At 37.0% G+C, this 23,293-nt stretch overlaps 1 protein-coding gene across 8 annotated transcripts in view; it reads left to right on the top strand.

Moving 5' to 3' along the window:
• The window catches only part of DNAI7 (dynein axonemal intermediate chain 7), a 70,511-nt gene that overhangs the window by 26,609 nt on the left and 20,609 nt on the right, over window positions 1–23,293 (top strand). The gene's annotated exons all lie outside the window — the stretch shown is intronic.

Genomic DNA, 23,293 nt, shown 5'->3' with positions numbered 1-23,293 from the left:
CAAACTGAAGGATTATCTTACATTACTCTTACTTCCTCAGCTTTTGGTTTTGTAAGAAAGAATTATATGATGTAAAAACTGATATTTTTTAAATTGTTGTACTCTCTTAAAATTTGACATCTTTAGATATAACAATATTTTAGTTGAGCAATTTAATAATCATATTCTGTTAGTTGGTTTCTGTTCTTTTTTTCTTTCTATTTCAAGGATTTTCAAGCTACTTATTTATTAAGGTAGAATAAATTGTCTCTTTAGAATTTAGTAATACTTTCTCAGAACTGAGTAGCTTTTTGTTTGGCCATGGACAATTTGCATTTTAGGAAGGACCAGGTTTTCCTACAAGTACTTAAGATATGAAGTGTACTGGTTTATTGGTTTGTTTCCTTTAAACACAGGTGAAGGTTAATAATCAAATTGAATACAAATTTGAAATCAGAATAAGGTTTATTAGATATTCTAAGAACATATTTAACTGAAAAATTCCATTTGATTCCACCAGACTCAAAACTTATAATGATTCTACAGCAGTATAAGAAATGGATAAGACATGATGGTCAGTACAAAGAACAGTATTTAGAGTATGATTACAATGATGAAAAAATTTAAAAGGCATAAGAGGAGGAGAACCCAGAAACCTGTATATAGCTGATATTTCACAGTGGTGGGAAATAAGTGATTGGTTCTTCTTTAAAAATTTGTCACTTTTAAAGGAATGTTTTTTGAGCAATCTGGTAGCTTTTATAATGAAAAAATTCATTTTCCCTCTCAGGTAGCATGGTAGCTTTACTAGAGTTCAACAATATTTCCAGTTTTCTTCCCTTTCCTGGACAGGAAGGGAAGAATTACACTGCTCGCCCCCTTAAAATCAGGGGTGACCATGTGACTTGCTTTAGCTAGTAAGATGTGAGTGGAAGTGACACACTGATTTCTGAGGGGAGTAAATAAAGAATGAGTAAATGGGTGCTGGATGTTACATTATTTAAATCTGCAGTAGAAAATAAAATGAGGACCCATAAACTTTTAAAATTTGGCAGGATTTGTGACTGAAAATTCATGAAAACAAAGAACAAATTTAAAACTATCAAAATTGTTGTAAGAAAAGAGTATCTAAAAATGTTTGGCCTTGGTATGATAAAAATATTGAATAACTTCTGCTCCTCAAGTTCCTTGATCATATTTTATGAAAAACCCATCAACAGTTTCCCTAAGAATTAGACATTACTAATTTAAAAGTTATGAAACAATAATTAGAAAACATATAATTTGAAGTATTACTTGAATTTAGATGGCTAAAGCAATTCTTCCTTATGCATGTATGTCTCAGTTAAAGCAGCCTTATGCAGTAATGACTCATTATAGTTCTGTGTATAAAACTACCAAAAAATAGTTTTATATTAAATATATCAACATATGAATTCACTATAATACCAAACAGTGCAGTTATATATTTTTCTCCAGGTCCGTCATCTATTAGAGTAAGAAGTCATTTCCTTTACTTTCAGCTGGTGAGCTCAAAGTTACCAAGCTAAGCTTTCCTCAGTTAAATCACCCTTTACAACGTTTTTAACTCTATCTGGTTTTTTTCTATTATTCTTTAATGTTTTATTGAACCATTTCAATTTATAATGATGACTACAGGTATACCAATGCTAATGTTGATAATGCCACAAAAGTACGTCAAGGAAAAGCTTTCTATTGGATGGTAATGCATATTTTATGGAATACTGAAGCTCTTCTCAAATAAGTAGCCTAGGAAACCCAGAGTAAAGATCAGACAATTAGTAATATAGCAGTAATAGTTTTACTCTATGAAACTTCACCACAACTTGGGAAGCTTGACTGAGAATTGTGTGAATGGTGCATGGAGGAACCTGGCTGGCAGAACTTTGTTATCAGGGGATTGAAAAAGAAATTGCCTAGCAGATGAGACTAAATTTAATTTAGTTAGCACCCCTATTTCCAGGAACCAGTCCTCGCATCACACCAAACAGGCGTGTGTGTAGATGCTTATGCTTATGGATGTGTGCTCTCCCATCCTTCCAAAACCCCCATGGCATTCTGAAAAGTTAACATGAGTAATGCTGAAGTAGGGATGATTTCCACAGAAGCAGAAGAATTCCATAGTAGTGCCTAAGTGTACCAAGGCAGGTGGGAAAAGCTATCTCCTGTGCTGAAAGAGGATTGTTGAGGCAGTGGGGAGACAGTGGCAATAAACTGCAGAGTGAAGAATCAATCTCCCACCTCAGAACGACTTGCCCTGCTAAGTTGGGGAGGAAAGGAAAGAGAACTGATAGAAACAATTGTCAGCTGGGCCTCCACTTGTCACTAATTTTGAACAGAGCACATTTGTAAATGTGAGTAGGCTTGAGGGAGCAAAAATCAGTGGAGGGACTTCCCTGGCATCCCAGTGGTTAGGAATCTGCACTCCCACTGCAGGGGCCATGGGTTCCATCCCTGGTCGGGGAACTAAGATCCCAAAAGTGGAGTGGAAAAAAAAAAATCATTGGATTTATAAAGAGAGTCAGCAGCTCAAAAGAAGGGGATAAAGATAATTTGGTGGAATTTATGGGGAAAAAAAGTAAAATAAATGGGGAAAGAAGAAGGAGATCCAATATCTATGTAAAAGAAGTTCCAGAACACAAAGGAAAGGATGAATTTAATATAATGATTGGCACTGCAACCGCTAGCTATGAAATAAATTTCTATTCATACTTCCCTGTACAGACTAAAAAAAAACCAGATTTTTTGAAATATAAAAAAAACTAATCAAAAACTCATAAAATAATAAAAGTATTTGAAGAGAATGTAGAGAAGTTATTTTATCATATTTACTAAGAAGGTCCTTCTTACTTATTAATGCATCAAAACCAAAACCATACAAGAAAAGGAGGTTATGAATTCAAACATTTGTATAGCCAAATAAACCTCACTGTAAACAAACTTGAAAGACGATGGACTGGGGAAAATATTTAAACATGTAAAACAAATGGTTAGTATCCTAATATAAAGAACTCATAGCTGCGGAATTGGCTCCGGCGCAGCGAACAGGAGCCCGGCCTCCTAAGAACCCGCTGAGGCTTTGGCTTCTGGAACACATGGGACTGAGTCCATGCTGATGGCTGGGCTTCGGGACAACCCGAGGTCGAGTCCACACTAACGGAAGCCGGGTCTCCTCAGGACCTGCTGGGGCTTCAGCTTTGGGACATCGTGGGATCCATTTCTCTCTGACAGGAGCCTGGTCTCCTCAGGACCTGTTGGGACGTGATGCCACTGAGGGAAAAGGCCACACCGCACAGCATGGGGGACCCTAGTTCCCTGACCAGGGATTGAACCCACACCGCTTGCAGGGGAAGCACGAATTCCCAACCAGTGGATTGCCAGGGAAGTCCCTGTCTTTTATTATAAAAAGGTTGCCCTCGAGAAGCAAGAAGAGCTACAGTCCTGCAGCCTGTGGAACAAAAACCACATTCACAGAAAGATAGACAAGATGAAAAGGCAGAGGGCTATGTACCAGATGAAGGAACAAGATAAAACCCCAGAAAAACAGCTAAATGAAGTGGAGATAGGCAACCTTCCAGAAAAAGAATTCAGAATAATGATAGTGAAGATGATCCAGGACCTCGAAAAAAGAATGGAGGCAAAGATGGAGAAGATGCAAGAATGTTTAACAAAGACCTAGAAGAATTAAAGAACAAGCAAACAGATGAACTATACAATAACTGAAATGAAAACTACACTAGAAGGAACCAATAGCAGAATAACTGAGGCAGAAGAACGGATAAGTAACCTGGAAGACAGAATGATGGAATTCACTGCTGCAGAACAGAATAAAGAAAAAAGAATGAAAAGAAATGAAGACAGCCTAAGAGCCCTCTGGGACAACATTAAACGCAACAACATTCCATTATAGGGGTCCCAGAAGGAGAAGAGAGAAAGAAAGGACCCGAGAAAATATTTGAAGAGATTATAGTCGAAAACTTCCCTAACACGGGAAAGGAAATAGCCACCCAAGCCCAGGAAGTGCAGAGAGTCCCATACAGGATAAACCCAAGGAGAAACACCAAGACACATAGTAATCAAATTGGCAAAAACTAAAGACAAAGAAAAAATATTGAAAGCAGCAAGGGAAAAATGACAAATAGCATACGAGGGAACTCACATAAGGTTAACAGCTGATTTCTCAGCAGAAACTCTACAAGCCAGAAGGGAGTGGCATGATATACTTAAAGTGATGAAAGGGAAGAATCTACAACCAAGATTACTCTACCCGGCAAGAATTTCATTCAGATTCGATCGAGAAATCAAAAGCTTTACAGACAAGCAAAAGCTAAGAGAATTCAGCACCACCAAACCAGCTCTACAACAAATGCTAAAGGAACTTCTCTAAGTGGGAAACACAAGAGAAGAAAAGGACCTACAAAAACAAACCCAAAACAATTAAGATAATGGTCATAGGAACATACATATCAATAATTACCTTAAATGTGAACGGATTAAATGCTCCAACCAAAAGACACAGGTTCGCTGAATGGATACAGAAACAAGACCCATATATATGCAGTCTACAAGAGACCCACTTCAGACCTAGGGACAGAAAAAGTGAGGGGATGGAAAAGATATTCCTTGCAAATGGAAATCAAAAGAAAGCTGGAGTAGCAATACTCATATCAGGTAAAATAGACTTTAATATAAAGAATGCTGCAAGAGACAAGGAAGGACACTACATAATGATCAAGGGATCAATCCAAGAAGGAGATATAACAATTATAAATATATATGCACCCAACATAGGAGCATCTCAATCCATAAGGCAACCTCTAACAGCTATAAAAGGGGAAATCAACAATAACACAATAATAGTGAGGGACTTTAACACCTCACTTACACCAATGGAAAGATCATCCAAAATGAAAATAAATAAGGGAACAGAGGCTTTAAATGACACAATAGACCAGATAGATTTGATTGATATTTATAGGACATTCCATCCACAAACAGCAGATTACACTTTCTTCTCAAGTGCACACAGAATGTTCTCCAGGATAGATCCCATCTTGGGTCACAAATCAACCTTCAGTAAATTTAAGAGAATTGAAATCATACCAAGCATCTTTTCTGACCACAACGCTATGAGATTAGAAACGAATTACGGGGGGAAAAAAACGTAAAAAATACAAACACATGGAGGCTAAACAATACGTTACTAAATAGCCAAGAGATCACTGAAGAAATCAAAGAGGAAATCAGAAAATACCTAGAGATGAGTGACAATGAAAACACAATGATCCAAAGCCTATGGGATGCAGCAAAAGCAATTCTAAGAGGGAAGTTTATAGCTATACAAGCCTACCTCAAGAAACAAAAAAAATCTCAAATAAACAATCTAACCTTACACCTATAGGAACTAGAGAAAGAAGAACAAACAAAACCCAAAGTTAGGAGAAGGAAAGAAATCATAAAGATCAAAGCAGAAATAAATGAAATAGAAACAAAGAAAACATGAGCAGAGATCAATAAAACTGAAACCTGGTTCTTGGAGAAGATAAACAAAATTGATAAACCATTAGCCAGACTCATCAAGAAAAAGAGGGGAGAGGACTTGAATCAATAAAATTAGAAATGAAAAAGGAGAAGTTACAACAGACACTGCAGAAATACAAAGCATCCTAAGACATGACTACAAGCAACTCTATGCCAATGAAATAGAGAACCTGGAAGAAATAGAAAAATTCTTAGGTATAACCTTCCAAAACTGAACCAGGAAGAAATAGAAAATATGACCAGACCAATCACAAGTAATGAAATTGAAACTGTGATTAAAAATCTTCCAACAAACAAAAGTCCAGGACCAGATGGCTTCACAGGTGAATTCTATCAAACATTTAGAGAAGAACTAACACCCATCCTTCTCAAACTCTTCCAAAAAATTGAAGAGGAAGGAACACCCCCAAACTCATTCTGTGCGGCCATTATCACCCTGATACCAAAACCAGACAAAGATACTACAAAAAAAGAAAATTACAGACCAATATCCCTGATGAATATAGATGCAAAAATCCTCAACAAAATACTAGCAAACAGAATCCAACAACACATTAAAAGGATCATACACCATGATCAAGTGGGATTTATCCCAGGGATGCAAGGATTCTTCAATATATGCAAATCAATCAATGTGACACACCATATTAACAAATTGAAGAAGAAAAACCATATGATCATCTCAATAGATGCAGAGAAAGCTTTTGACAAAATTCAACACCCATTTATTATAAAAACTCTCCAGAAAGTGATCATAGAGGGAAGCTACCTCAACATAATAAAGGCCATATATGACAAACCCACAGCAAACATCATTCTCAATGGTGAAAAACTGAAGGCATTTCCTCTAAGATCAGGAACAAGACAAGGATGTCCACTCCCACCACTATTATTCAGCATAGTTTTGGAAGTCCTAGCCATGACAGGCAGAGAAGAAAAAGAAAGAAAAGGAATACAAATTGGAAAAGAAGAAGTAAAAGGAATACAAATTGGAAAAGAAGAAGTAAAACGTGTCATCACGGCAGATGACATGATACTATACATAGAGAATCCTAAAGATGCTACCAGAAAACTACGAGAGCTAATCAATGAATTTAGTAAAGTTGCAGGATACAAAATTAATGCACAGAAATCTCTTGCGTTTCTATGCACTAATGATAAAAAATCTGAAAGAGAAATTAAGGAAATACTCCCATTTACCATTGCAACAAAAAGAATAAAATACCTAGGAATCAACCTACCTAGGGAGACAAAAGACCTGTATGCAGAAAACTATAAGACACTGATGAAAGAAATTAAAGATGATACCAACAGATGGAGAGATATACCATGTTCTTGGATTGGAAGAATCAATATTGTGAAAATGACTATACTACCCAAAGTAATCTACAGATTTAATGCAATCCTTATCAAATTACCAATGGCATTTTTTTACAGTACTAGAAAAAAAAATCTTAAAATTTGTATGGAAACACAGAAGACCCCAAATAGCCAAAGCAGTCTTGAGGGAAAAAAACGGAGCTGGAGGAATCAGGCTCCCTGACTTCAGACTATACTACAAAGCTACAGTAATCACGACAATATGGTACTGGCATAGAAACAGAAACATAGATCAATGGAACAAGATAGAAAGCCCAGAGATAAACCCACACACCCATGGTCAACTAATCTATGGCAAAGGAGGCAAGGGTATACAATGGAGAAAAGATGGTCTCTTCAATAAATGGTGCTGGGAAAACTGGACAGCTACATGTAAAAGAATGAAATTAGAACACTCCCTAACACCATACACAAATATAAACTTTAAATGGATTTGAGACCTAAATGTAAGACTGGACACTATAAAACTCTTAGAGGAAAACATAGGAAGAACACTCTTTGACATATCACAGCAAGATCTTTTTTGATCCACCTCCTAGAGTAATGGAAATAAAAACAAAACTAAACAAATGGGACCTAATGAAACTTAAAAGCTTTTGTACAGCAAAGGAAACCATAAACAAGACAAAAAGACAACCCTCAGAATGGGAGAAAATATTTGCAAACGAATCAACAAAGGATTAATCTCCAAAATATATAAACAGGTCATGTAGCTCAATATTAGAAAAACAAACAACCCAATCCAAAAATGGGCAGACCTAAATAGACATTTCTCTAAAGAAGACATACAAATGGCCAAGAAGCACATGAAAATCTGCTCAACATCACTAATTATTAGAGAAATGCAAATCAAAACTACAATGAGGTATCACCTCACACCAGTTAGAATGGGCATCATCAGAAAATCTACAAACAGCAAATGCTGGAGAGGGTGTGGAGAAAAGGGAACCCTCTTGCACTGTTGGTGGGAATGTAAATTGATACAGCCACTATGGAGAACAGTATGGAGGTTCCTTAAAAAACTAAAAATAGAATTACCATATTATCCAGCAATCCCACTACTGGGCATATACCCAGAGGAGACGATCATTCAAAAAGACACATACACCCCAATGTTCATTGCAGCACTATTTACAATAGCCAGGTCATGGAAGCAACCCAAATGCCCATCGACCGATGAATGGATAAAGAAGATGTGGTACATATATGCAATGGAATATTACTTGGCCATAAAAAGGAACGAAATTGGGTCATTTGTTGAGACATGGATGGATCTAGAGACTGTCATACAGAGTGAAGTAAGTCAGAAAGAGCAAAACAAATATTGTATATTAACGCATATATGTGGAACCTAGAAAAATGGTACAGATGAACTGGTTTGCAGGGCAGAAATTGAGACACAGAAGTAGAGAACAAACGTATGGACACCAAGGCGGGAAAGCAGGTGGGGTGTGGTGGTGGTAGTGTGATGAATTGGGCGATTGGGATTGACATGTAGACACTGATATGTATAAAATTGATGACTAATAAGACCTGCTGTATAAAATAAAAATAAAAAAGAACTCATATAAATTGATAAGACAATTTCCTAATATAAAATTAGGCAAAGGACTCGAGTAGACAGATGAGAAGAGAAATGCAACTAGTCAATAAAAATATGAAAAAATAACCAAATAAATAATCAAATTCGAACCAACATTATATCACTTCTTATGAGATTGAGCATGAGAGGTTGCAGGCATTTTCACATACTGTTGTTTAAAAATTTGTACAATCTTAAGGGAAATTTGGCACTATGTAAATGTACCTATTAGTGATTTTAATTTTAGCGATTTATTATTATGAAATAAGAGGACAAGTAAATAAAAATGAATGCTACAATGTTCATTGAAGTTTTTTTGTATTAGTAAATATAGTCCAGATTAATTATAAAATATTCAGTCAAGTAGTAGCCTTTCAAAATGATGATATAGACTTTATATCCTTTTTTTAATTAAAAAAACTTTTATTGAGATATACTTGACATAAGGCATTATATTAGTTTCAGGTGTACAACACAATGATTTGATATTTCTATATACTGTGAAATAATCTCCATAATAAGTCGAGTTAACATCATCACATATAGCTACAATTCTTTTCTTGTGATGAGAACTCTTAAGATCTCTCTTACCAACTTTCAAATATAAAATACAGTATTATTGACTATAGTCCCCATGTTGTACATTTCAACCCAAGAATTTATTTATTTATAACCGGAGGTTTGTACCTTTTGTCCACCTTCACCCATTTTGTCCACCTCCACCCCTGAGGCTGGCAACCACCAATCTGTTCTCTGTATCTGAGTTCACATTTTTTTTTTAGATTCCACAAAAAAGTGAAATCATATGGTATTTGTCTTTCTCTGTCTGACATTTCACATGGCATAATGCCCTCAGGGTCCACCATGTTGTCTCAAATGGCAAGATTTCCTTATTTTTTATGGCTGAATATTATTCTATTATCTCTATATATCACATTTTCTTTATCCATTCATCCATTGATGAACTCTTACATTGCCTCCATGTCTTGACTATTGTGAATAGTGCTGCAGTGAACATGGAGGTGCATACATCTTTTCGAGTTAGTATATTTGGTTCCTTCAGATAAATACCCAAAAGTGGAATTGCTGGATCATATGGTAATTTTATTTTTAATTTTTTTGAGGAAACTCCATAACATTTTCCATAGTGGCAGCACCATTTTACATTCCCACCAACAGTGCACAAGGATTCCCTTTTCTCCACATTCTCACCAGCACTTATTTCTTGTCTTTTCGATAATAGCTGTTCTAACAGGTGATATTTCATTGTGGTTTTGATTTGCATTTCCCTGATGACTAGTGATGTTGAGCACCTTTTCATGTGCCTTTTGGCCGTCTGTATGTCTTCTTTTGAAAAATGTCTATTCATATCCTCTGCCCATTTTTCATTTGGAATGTTGGGCGTTTTGCTTTTTTTTTTTTTTTTTTGGCTACATTGGGTCTTCATTGCTGTGCGCGGGCTTTCTCTAGTTGCGGTGAGTGGGGGCCCCTCCTCATTGCGGTGCGTGGGATTCTTAGTGTGTTGGCTTCTCTTGTTGTAGAACACAGGCTCCAGGTATACAGGCTGAGTAGTTGTGGCTTGCAGGCTTCAGAGCTCAGACTCAGTAGTTGTGGCACACGGGCTTATTTGCTCCATGGCATGTGGGACCCTCCCGGACCAGAGATCAAACCTGTGTCCCCTGCATTGGCAGGTGGATTCTTAACCACTGCACCACCAGGGAAGCCCCATTTTTGCTATTGAGTTGTATGAGTTCTTTATGTATTTTTGAATATTAACTTCTTATCAGATATTTGATTTGCAAATATTTTCTCGCTAGGAAGCTTGGAAGTTTGATGTTGTCCCACTTGTTTATTTTTGCTTTTGTTATATTTGCTTTTGGTGTCAAATCCAAAAAATCATCGCCAAGACTGATGTCAAGGAATTTACCCCACCTATGTTTTCTTTTAGGAATTTTGTGGTTTCAGATCTATGTTCAAATGTTTAATCCATTTTGAGGTAATTTTTGTTTATATTATGAATAGTGGTCTCTTAACCACATTCATCACACCCACCACACAACGTGCAATAGATTTGGGAGTGGCAATCCCTTTATGGAATCGCAGGAACTGTAATTATGCTTCCACCATAAAACAAAAGCATCTCTAGCCCACTTCCTACCACAAGGAACACCAATTTCTCTTATCCTTGTGCTAGTAATTATTGAAACTGTTGGCTTATTTGTCCAACCAATGGCCCTAGCTGTATGACTAATGATTAATATCACAGCTGGCCATCTATTAATTTATTTAATTGAAGGGGCAACCCTGGCCCTAATAAGCATTCTTGCTACCACAGCCTTCATTACATTTGCTATTCTCATTCTACTCACTATCCTTGAATTTGCAGCAGCCCTTACTCAAGCTTACGTATGCACCCTGCTAGTAAGCCTGTACTTACAGAATGACACATAATGACCCACCAAACCCATGCATTCCATATAGTAAATCCCAGCCCCTGACCTCTTACAGGAGCCCTCTCAGCCCTCACAGAGCATCTGGTCTAGTGATATGATTCCATTTAAACTCAACATTTTTATTATCCTTGGGCTTATTAACCAACATCCTAACAATGTACCAGTGATGACAAGACATCATCCAAAAAAGCTTCATTACTTGTATTTATCACATTCTAACTTCCCCAGCTAAACACACAGAAAAATCAAGTCCTTAAAAATGTGGATTTGACACTATAGCATCAGCATTCCTACCCTTTTTCATAAAATTTTTCACAGTGTCCATTATGGTTTCCCTCTTTGACCGAGAAATGACCCTTCTGCCCCTACCCTCAGTGTCCCAAATAAACAATCTAATAACAATACTCATTGTAGCGCTACTCCCAATTTCACTGCTAGCAATAAGTTTAGCCTACAGGTGGACTCAAAAGGGGTTAGAGTGGACCAAATATGATAGTTTAAATTAAAGCAAATTATTTTGGCTTATTAAATTATGATTAAATTCATAATTATCAAGTTCCTTTTGTCTACGTAAATATTATTCTAGCATTTACAGTTTCCCTTAGGGAGTATTAATATACCAATTTCACTTAATATCCTCCCTACTATTTCTGGAAGGAATAATATCATTATTCATTATGGCAACCGTAATAATCCTAAACATCCATTTCCCTCTAGCTAGCATACCCATCATCTTACCAGTTTTCACAGCCTGCAAAGCTGCACTAGGATTATCCCTGCTAGTAATAGTATCAAACAGCTATGATATTGATTATGTACAAGATCTCAACCTTCTCCAATTTTAAAAATTATTATGCCACCTATTATATTAATACCACTAACATGATTATTAAAAATATATCATTTGAATTAATACCACCACTTTCAGTTTACTAGTTTTATTAGCTATTCCTTCTTAACCAACTTAATGACAACAGCCCAAACTTTTCATTGATCTTCTCTGATTCTCTATCAGCACTTATACTTTGACATGACTCATCACTAATACTCATAGCCAGCCAATTCCTCCTATCTAAAGAATCACTAGCTCAAATCACTGCCCCTGTATATCACTATATTATTTATGCTACAGATATTCCTAATTATAACTTTCACTGCCACAGGATTGATTTGATTCTATTCTTATTCAAAAAAACACTAGTCCCAGCATTAATTACTATCTCTCGCTGAGGAAACCAAACCGAACTACTCACTGCAGGAATTTACTTTTTATTTTACGCACTAGTATGATCTCTTCCACTTCTAGTTGCTCTAGTATATATCCAAAATATTATAGGTTCACTAAACTTTTTAATAATCCAGTACTGGGCCCAAACAATATCTAACTCTTTATTCAATATTTTCATCTGATTAGCATGCATGATAGCTTTTACAGTAAAAAAGGCCCCTCTACAGATTACACCTCTGATGGCCAAAGGGGCATGTAGAATTCCCACTGCCAGATCTGTAGTTCTTGCAGCTGTACTACTCAAACTTGGTGGCTATGGTATACTACAAATCACAATAATCCTAAATCCCTTAAACTACATTGTGGATCCATCCCTTATATTATCCTTATGAGGAATAATTATAACCAGCTTAATCTGTTTGCACCAGACAGACTTAAAATCACTCATCAGATACTCCTCCGTTAACCACATGGCACTTGTCATTGTAGCTATCCTCATCCAAACACCTTGAACTTTTGTAGAGGCTACCACCCTAATAATTGCCCATGGCCTCACACCATTTTTACTATTTTGATATTTGACATCTTTTCATGTGCTTGTGGACCATGTGTATGTCTCATCTGGAGAAGGGTCTATGCAAGTCCTTTGTCCATTTAAAAAATTGGCTTCTTTGTCTTTTTGTGGACGAGTTGTAAAAGTTCTTGATATATTCTGGATAACAGACTTTTACCAGATCTATTAAAATGTGCAAATATTTTCTTCCATTCTGTGGGCTGTCTTTCTTCTACTTTCTGGATAGTGTCTTTTGATGCACAAAAGTTTTTAATTTTTAGGAAATCCAATTTATCTATTTTTTTCTTTCATTGCCTGTGCCTTGATGTCAGATCTGAGAAACCATTGCTAAAGCCAAGGTCATGAAGATTTATCCCCATGTTTTCTTCTAGAGTTTATACAGTCATTCCTTGGTATCCATGAAGGAATGGTTCCAGGACTGCCCTGTGGATACCAGAATTCACAGATGGTCAAGTCCCTTATATAAAATAGCATAATATTTGCATATATCCTACACACATATTCCCGTATACTTTAAATCATCTCAGGATTACTTAGAGGGCTTCCCTGGTGGCGCAGTGGTTGAGAGTCCGCCTGCCAATGCAGGGGAGATGGGTTCGTGCCCTGGTCTGGGAAGATCCCACATGCCGCAGAGCAGCTGGGCCCGTGAGCCATGGCCACTGAGCCTGCGCTTCCAGAGCCTGTGCTGTGCAACGCGAGAGGCCACAACAGTGAGAGGCCAGCGTACCGCAAAAAAAAAGATACAATGTATATGTTATATAAATAGTTGTAAATATGATGTAAATGCTATGTAAATAGTTACCAGCAAGGCAAATTCAAGTTTTTCGTTTTGTAACCTTCTACAATTATTTTTTGGAATATTTTTGATCCACAATTGGTTGAATTGTGGATGCAGAACCCACATATATGGAGGGCTTACTAAGCCTTTTGTCTATTTTGAGTTAATTTTTGTATGTGGTATGAGGTAAGAGTCCAATTTCATCCCTCTGTACATAGATAGCCAGTTGCGTAGCACCATCTGTTGACAAGATCATTCTTTCCCCAATTTAACGTTTTCCGCCCTTGTCAAAAATCAATTGACTATAGATGGATGTGTTTATTTCTCAGTTTTCCATTCAATTCCACTGATCTATATGTATATCTCTATGCCAGCATCACAATGTTTTATTTACTGTTGCTGTGAACTAACATGTGAATTTGGGAAGAGTGAGCCTCCAACTTTGATTTTTGAGATTGTTTTGGCTCTTTGAGGTCCCTTGAAATTTCATATGAATGTTAGGATAAGCTTGTGTATTTCTTCCCAAAAGCCTTCAGGAATTTTCATAGGAATCACATTGAATCTGTAGATCGCATTATGTACTATTGCTATCTTAACAATATTAAGTCTTTCCATCACCATGGGATGTCTTCACATTATTTAGGTTTTCTTTCATTTCTTTCAGCCATGTTTTATGATTTTCCGTGTACAGTCTTCCACCTTGATTAAATCTATTCCTAAGTATTTTATTGGTGTTGACATTATTTAAAATGTAACTGTCTTCTTAAATTCCTTTTGAGAATATTCATTGCTAGTACATACAAATAAACAGATTTTTGTGTATTGATATTTTGTTCTCTAACTTTGCTGATATTAGTTGACTAGCTCAAATAATTTTTCTATTGATTCTTTGGAAACATATATGTAAGATGCTGTCATCTGTGTCTGTGAATAGACATGGTTTTACTTTCTCCTTTCATATGTGGATGCCTTTTATGTTTTTCTTCATTGCTCTGGGTAGAATTTCCAGTACAATATTGTAACAATGGTAAAAGCCAGCAATGTGGCCTTGTTCCTGAATTCAGGGATAAACCTTTCAGTCCTCAACATTGAGCATGATACTTCCTGTGTGTTTCCTCTAATGCTTTGTATCATATCGAACAAATGTCCTTTTCCTCCTACTTTTGTGTTTATATGGTGAAATTGCACTGGCATTTGTTTACAGCTTTTTCTGCATCAAGTTACATGATCATGCAGTAATTGTCATGTATTACATTACATGGTTTTAATTTAATAATCTATTATATTGCTTGGTTCCATGTATTAACAACCTGGAATTTCTGGTGTAGAGACACTTGCTTTTGGTACATAATCTTTTCAATATGCTGTTGGTTTCATATTGCTATTATTTTGTGAAGGATTCTTACATCTATATTTAGAAGGAATGTTGATCTGTAGTTTTCTTTTTATAATGTCTTTGTATGATTTGATTAGATTGGGGTTGGTGTTAGTGGTTTAGAGCAGGGGTCCCCAACCCACGGGCCACGGACTGCTACTGGTCTGCTGCCTGTTAGGAACCGGCTGCACAGCAGGAGGTGAGCGGCAGGTAAGCAAGCCAGGCTTCATCTGCCTCTTCCCTTTGCACCCCAGTGCTAGCATTACCGCCTGAACTATCCCCCCCATCCCCCTCCCCCTTCCCATCCGTGGAAAAATTGTCTTCCACGAAACTGGCCCCTGGTGCCAGAACGGTTGGGGACAGCTGGTTTAGCGGACCAAGCCTAGGGCTGGGGCTGGTATGGGAGCTGACCTGGGGCTGGGTTAAGGTTAGAGTTTATGGTTATAGTATATGGTTTATAATTTATGGTTTATATTTTAGTTATGGTTATAGTTAATGGTTATGGTTTATGGCTTATGGATATGGTTTCTGGTTATGTATATTGTTTCTGGTTATAAATTATGGTTTGTGGTTCTGATTTCAGTTTCTGGGTATAATTTATGGATTATGGTTCTGGTTTCAATTTCTGGTTATGGTTAGGTTTATGGTTATGGTTTATGACTGTAGCTATATGGTTATATGATATATGATTTTATGGCTTTTTGGTTAAGGTTAAGTTAGGGTTTATAATACAGGTAAGGTTACAGGTATGAGCCAGGGGTTAGGTTTGGGGTTTGGGTTTGGGTGGAGGTCTTGGGTTAGGAGTTAGGGTTAGGGTTTTTCTTTGTAAATCTACCTAAAGCTTTGTCAATTTTGTTTATCTTTGAAAAAAAAAGCTCTTAGTTTTATTGATCTTTTCATTGTCTTTTTAGTCTATTTCATTTATTTCTGCTCTGATCTTTGTTATTTCCTTCCTTCTACTGATTTTGGGCTTCATTTGTTCTTTTTCTAGTTTCTTGAGGTGTAAAGTTAGGTAGTTTATAGATCTTTTTTGTTTCTTGATGTAGGCATTTATCACTGTGAAATTCTGTCTTACAACCTCTTTTGCCTTATTCCATAAGTTTTGGTATATTTTATTTCCATTTTCATTTGTCTCAAGATATTTTTTTGATTTCTTCTTTGACCTGTTGGTTGTCCAGTAGCATGTTGTTTAAGCCCCACATAGTTGTGAATTTTCTAGATTTTTTTCTTGTAATTGATTTCTAGTTTCATACCATTGTTGTCTGAAAAGATGCTTGATATGATCCAGTTTTCTTAAATTTATTAAGATTTGTTCTGTACCATAACAGGGTAGATCATATGATCTACCCTGGAGAATGTTCCATGTGCACTTGAGAAGGAAGGGTATTCTGTTGCTTTTGGATGAAATATTCTGTATATGTCTGTTAAGTCTATCTTGTCTAATGTGTTGTTTAAGGCCAATGTTTTCTTATTGGTTTCTGTCTGGATGATCTGTCCATTGATGAAAGTAGGGTGTTAAAGTCTCCTACTACTATTGTATTGCTTTCTGTTTCTCCCTTTATGTTTGTTCACTATATATTTTAGGTGCTCCTATGTTGGGTGTGTGAATATTTACAAATGTTATATTCTTTTATTAGATTAACTCCTTTATCATTATGTAATGACCTTCTTTGTCTTTTATTACACTCTTTTTCTTAAAGTCTATTTTTGCTGATAAAAGTATAGCTGCCCCAGCTTTCTTTTGGTTTCTATTTGCATAGAATATCCCTTTTTATCCTTTCACTTTCAGTCTGTGTGTGTCTTTACATTTAAAGTGAGTCTCTTACAGGCAGCACATTGCTGGTTCTTGTGTCTTTATCCATTCAGCCAGCCTATGTCTTTTGATTGGAGAATTTACCCCATGTACATTTAGGGTATTTATTGATAGGTGTATATTTACTGCCATTGTGGTGGTCATTGTTTTCTGGATGTTTTGTAATTCCTCTGTTCCTTTCTTCTTTTCTTGTTCTCTTTCTTTGCGATTTGATGATTTTCTGTACTGGTATGCTTAGATTCTTTTATCTTTGTCTTTTGTGTATTTACAATAGGTTTTTGCTTTGCGGTTACCACGAGACTTACATAAAACAACTTGTATTTATAAGAATCTATTTTAAATTGATAACAATTTAAGTTTGAATGTATTCTAAAGCTCTACACTTTTACCCCCCACCACATTTTATGTTTTTGATGTCATAATTTACATATTTTTATCTTGTGTTATTCTCAACAAAATATTGTGGTTATATTTATTTTTACTACTTTGTCTTTTAACATTCATACTAGCTTTATAAGTGATTAACCTACCATTTTTACAACATTATTCTGAATTTTACATATATTTTTCTTTATATTTTCATATGTTTTCCTGTTACTAATTAGCACCCTTTCATTTCAGTTTAAAGAAGTCCCTTTAACATTTTTTGTAAGGCTGGTCTAGTGGTGATGAACTTCTTTAACTTTTGCTTGTCTGGAAAACTCTTTTTCTGTTCTTCAATTCTGTATGAAAACACTGACAGGTAGAATATTCTTACTTCAGTTTTTGTGTTTTCTTTTTTTTCTTTTAGCTCATTGAATACATTATGCCGCTCCCTTCTGACCTGCAAATTTTCTGCTGAAAAATATACTGGTAATCTTATGGGGGTTCCCTTGTATGTAACAAGTTGCTTTTCTCCTGCTGTTTTTAAGATTCTTCCTTGTCTTTAACTTTTGACACTTTAATTATAAAATGTCTTGGTGTGGGCTTCTTTGAATTTATCTTTTTTGGTACTCTCTGGGCTTCCTGGATCTGAATGTCTGTTTCCTTCCCCAGGTTGGGAAGTTTTCATCCATTATTTCTTCAAATAAGTTTTCTGCCCCCTTGTCTCTCTCCTCTCCTTCTGGGACCCCCATAATGCAAATGTTGGTCTGCTTGATGTTGTTCCATAAGTCTCTTAAGCTATCTTTCATTTTTCTTTTTGCTTGGATGAGTTCTATTGCCTTGTCTGTGAGTTCTTGGATCGTTTTTTCCAGCTTTATCTCATCTGAAGTTGAATTTCTCTATTGTACTTTTCAGTTCAGTTATTGTATTCTTTGGCTTTGTGACTTCTATTTGGTACTTTATTATATTTTATCTTTGTTGAAATTCTCAGTATGTTCCTTTATTCTTCTCCTAGGCTCAGTTAGCATCTCTATGACCATTGTTCTGAGATCATCTGTTTCATTAACGTCTTTTTCTGAGGTTTTATCTTGTTCTTTTGTTTGGAATCTATTCGTCTGTTTCTTCACTTTTCTTGACTCTCTGTATTGGTTAGATAAAACAGCCACCTCTCCCAGTATTGAAGGAGTAGTCTAGTGTAGGAGATGGAATATATCCTTCAACACTGCCTTGGTTGTCTCTAAATTCTTTGTGATTTTCCAAGCACCTACTTTAATTTTAGTGGCTCCCAGTAGTTGAGGGTGTGCCAAGACTTGTCAGTATCCCAAAAGGAAGGAGCTCAGTCAGCACCTAGGTCCAGGCTGATTAGAAGCCAGACCTTCAAGCAACAAATTTTAAAGTATACAAGTATGCATCTTTCAGGGGAGGACTGGGAGATAATCTTCTGGGATTTTCTGCTCCCTCTGAGCTGAGCCTTGATGGTGATAGCCAGTTAAGAACTGCTTCTTTCTTTGCTACCATCCTGTTGAACTCATGAATACAAGCTCTGCTGGCCACCAGAACCAGGCAATCAAGGGCCAGGCCCTGGGCAGCAGCCAGCAAAACCAGGGTACCAAATGTAAAAACCAGGGCACCAGACACATGTACAAGCTTCCCCTGGGGAACACTGGTGCTCAAGAGAGATAGTGCCTTCCTTCTGAGGTCTCTAGGGAAGATTACAGTGGGCCCTTAGATGTGTGTTCAGTTAGAAGCCTACCCCTCAAGCCACAGCTATGAAGATAAACTAATAGGCCTCTTTCACAGAAAGACTGAGCTCCTGGGTGTGTTGCCTCTCTGCTGTGCCCTGGGGGTGGTAGCCAGTTAGAACTCTTTCTTCATTTGTTTCAGTCCCTGGAACCTGTGCATGTGAGCCCCACCGGCCACCAGAGACAGGTGAGCAAGAGGTGTCTGCTGGATGATACAAGCTCCTTTTTGGGAGATTCTGGTGATCTGGACCAAAATAGAAGGAGAGCACAAAGATATGGTACCTGCTAGCCTCTTGTTTTTGTAGAGTAATTCTGTAGGCCCCCTAGCTGTGTGTTAAATAATAGATGCCTGCCCCTCAGGTCTATGCTTTAAGATAATCAAATAAGCCTCTTTCACAGAAAGTCGGGTTGCTTTTCAGTTGGCCACCTCTGCCCTGTGCCCTGGGGCAGGTGAGTCTGCACACAGAGGCCCTTTAAAAACTGCTTCTCAGTTTGCATAGCCTTCTGGGTCTGATGGAAGCAAGCCCTCTTGACTTTCAACGCTAGATGTTTTTGGGGGCTAGTTTCTCAGGTACAAGTCTTAAAAGTTGAGGCCTGATGTGGAGTTCAAACTCTTTGTTCCTTGGGGAGAAGCTCTTGGTTGTAACTTCCCTCCTGATTGTGACTTTCTGTACAGGGGTGGGTTTATGGTGAGATTGTGTCTCAGCCTCTCCTACCTGCTTCAATATGGGCTTTTTCCCATTCACCCGATGTGTAGGAGTCACTCAGCTAGTTTTCGGGGTTTTTTCAGAGAAAATTGTTCCATATGCAGCTGTAGATTTAGTGTGTTTGTGGGAGGAGGTGGCTTTAGGATACTCCTACATTGCCATCTTGGACTAGAACGTATATACTTTTATATGGGAAAATACCTAAGATGCATTGTTAAGATATTTTTTTCAAGATACAAAACTATATTTGCAATAGGGTTCTGTTTTTGTAAGGGAAAAATATACTTATTTGTGAAATCGTAGAAAAATAGCTGGCAGCCTGCTTATCCAAACAGTGTCTATCTTGGAGCGGGGGGCGTGGGGGTAGTGGTGGGTGGAGGGAGTGTGAGAAGGATGGGATGGTGATAGACTATCAGTGATTTTTAAACTCTCTTTACACTTCTATATTGTTTGAATTTTCAGTAAATAAGTACTGAACACACATTCCTTTCCTGACTGAAAATGAAACAATATATTTCCTTTTATTTTTTTTCTTTTTAAAAAGGAACAGTTCATGATAAGCCTCTATGACACGCCACTTGCTATTCTGTTCTTGTGAAATTCCCTTCCTCCCGTCATCCTCATCAACTTTACCTAACATCACTTCTCTTTTAAGACTCACCTTTGACAAAAATTCAATTAACAATCAAGTTAAGAAGGAAAAATAGAATTTTATTTGAGCCAAACTGAGAATTATAACCCGGGAGACAGACTCTCAGAAGGTCTGAGAACTGTTCCACTTGTTAGAAGTCGAAGGCACAGTCATATACATTTTCAAGACAAAGGATTGTACATCAAAATCACAAACTGCGGCTTCCCTGGTGGCGCAGTGGTTGCGAGTCCGCCTGCCGATGCAGGGGACGCGGGTTCGTGCCCCGGTCCGGGAAGATCCCACATGCCGCGGAGCGACTAGGCCCGTGAGCCATGGCCGCTGAGCCTGCGCGTCTGGAGCCTGTGCTCCGCAATGAGAGGCCCGTGTACCGCAAAAAAAAAAAAAAATCACACTGATATTTTACATAAAGTTCACCAAAAGTACATAATCCAGGTAAGCGTGTACAAAGTGAGCAGTAAATCACCGTGACCCCTTACAGAGTTGTGAAAGAATGCTAATCTAAGAAGTTACTTTGCCCACATCAGAAGAAAGGATAAAGACATTGATCTTTGTGTCAGGCATTCCCACCTTTGAGGATGTCTGGCTAATGTATAACGCAGATGCACATTGTACATTAGGGAGGGCCCAATACAGGCAGGGAATATGTTATGCTTAAATTTTCTTGTCCTGCTTTAAAATATAAATTTTATTTTATCACTTTCAATTTTACCTCCACAAAGTTCTCCCCTTATTTTCAGGCTAAATTAGATGTATCTCTACTATGCTCTTATCATTCTGTTTAATTATTAAAATTCTTAACTTAAACACTAAGTTATGATCTTGAGGACAAGGATATCCTGATAGATTTCATATTTACAGTTAGCACAGGGCCTGGTACGTGATAGAGTTTCGATAAATGTATATTGAATGAATGAAGCAATAAGCGACTGAATGGACGGTTAAGTGATTAAAAGTAGGCCCTAACTTGAGTCTGATTTGTTGTAAACAACTAAGAACAATCACTCGTATCAAAGAATTCAACCAGTACCCACATTAAAATTATCCTGTGTTTTTGAGACTTAAGACTCTCAGTTACAGTTGGGTGTGCTGGGAACCATTTCTGCCACTTTAGGGAATCTACAAGCTTGTCCCTAGGGATTCTTGGGACCCTCTCCTCAGCAGTCGTGACCCCTGGAGGGATCTGGCTTAGTACAGGTGGTGATAGGAAGCCTTCACTTCCAACCCCACAGCGGCCTCAGGAGAAGTGTGCTCCTTGCAGTCCAGTGGGAACTCAGAATGTGAAGCAATATTTATGCGCAGTGGTGAGGTTTGTATTCCTTTATTATCACGGCAATATAGAAACTATCATAACCCTAAATGTCACTCATAACACTGTTTTCTTGGTATGGTAAAATACGGTATACATTTTTTAAACTGGCATATAAATTCATGAAATTTACCTTCTATGTGTATGTGTACGTGTGTTTGTGTGAGTGCATGTAAAATTCATGTATGTATAAATTCATGAAATTTACCTTGTATGTGTATGTGTGTTTGTGTATGTAAATTAGGGAGTACCTGTAGGGATCAGTAGGCAAATTTACTGTGTTTTGGTTTTAGAGGAAGAGATTTCTCTATTTTTAAAACTTTTTCTTTAGGATAAGCTGCTTATTTTTATAATTTTAGGTTGGCATATTGTAATATAATATTACATTTCTTGTATCTTTTTAATAAATTTGGAGGCTGATTGCAAGGCAAATATTAGTATAATAATGCAGGAATCTATGGCCCAAAATACTTTAATTATGCTTGATATGTGATGTGATTACAAATACCAAGTATTTAGCACTTTGTTAGTTTAAAAATTAAATCTCTTAGGTTTAGAAGATGGTCCAAATTGTCTTCCTTTTTCATGGGTCTATTAAGAATTTTGCCACTAGAGGGCTCTTAATACCATATTTTAGTTCATTTAAATCTGTAATAATAATAATATTTATAATAATGTCAGTATTGGCTAATACTGTCTTTCCAATTAATATATCTTAGAAATTTTTTCAAAAAGTCTAATTTAAGTGTAGCAAAATAGGAGAAATGTTGCTTTTTAAAAATAATAATTATCTTCAGAAATATTTTGGTGATCTAAGGGGCATGCATGATATAATGGGCCTTTGAACTTTTTAAAGTTCAAGTTAAAAATAGTCTTTGTCGGGCTTCCCTGGTGGCGCAGTGGTTAAGAATCCGCCTGCCAATGCAGGGGACACGGGTTTGAGCCCAGGTCCGGGAAGATCCTACATGCTTGCAGAGTAGCTAAGCCCGTGCACCACAACTACTGAGCCTGCACTCTAAAGCCCATGAGCCACAACTACTGAGCCCGCGTGCCTAGAGCCCGTGCTCCGCAACAAGAGAAGCCACTGCAACGAGGAGCCTGCCTACCACAAGGAAAGTAGCCCCAACTCGCTGCAATTAGAGAAAGCCTGCGCGTAGCAACGAAGACCCAATGCAGCCAAAAAGAAATAAATAAAAAGATACCAGATTTAACATAAAATATTATTAACGTATTATATCATAATATTTAACATAAATATATATTATATATTTAATATAAATATGAGTATATATAAAACATGAAATATAAAATTTACTAAGTACCTTTTATGAGGAATTTGACATGATTGTGGATAAGTGTAACAGTTACAGTACGTTCTGATATGTGCAATGAGAGATATTAGGCATGGGAGTTAAGAGATCAAAATGAATTAAAAAAAAAAAAAAAAAAAAAAAACAGAATGAACAGACCGGAAGTCCTCTCTGATGAGGTAACCTTTGAGCTAAATATTTCGATAGGCATGGAGTTTAGATGGGGAGGAAAGGAAATTGTTCTGCTCAGAGGGAAAAGTGTGGAGGCATGAAATAAATAGCCTTAGAGATTCAGGGACTTCTTGGCATCATCACGGATAAATTAAAAATCTATGAGGATAAGCCACGTGAAAAACCTAGCTTTAGCATTCATCAACCTTTAACTTCCTACAGACTTACTTCAGCCTGTTTCCCCGGTCATACTCTAGACCTTGTTCTTATTTCTTTACTCATTCAGCAAATATTTATTGAATGCCTACCTCTATATGC

This window comes from Kogia breviceps, chromosome 12 (assembly GCF_026419965.1).
Source record: "Kogia breviceps isolate mKogBre1 chromosome 12, mKogBre1 haplotype 1, whole genome shotgun sequence".
Classification (NCBI taxonomy): domain Eukaryota; kingdom Metazoa; phylum Chordata; class Mammalia; order Artiodactyla; family Physeteridae; genus Kogia; species Kogia breviceps.
This window is presented reverse-complemented; position numbering and strand designations above follow the sequence as displayed.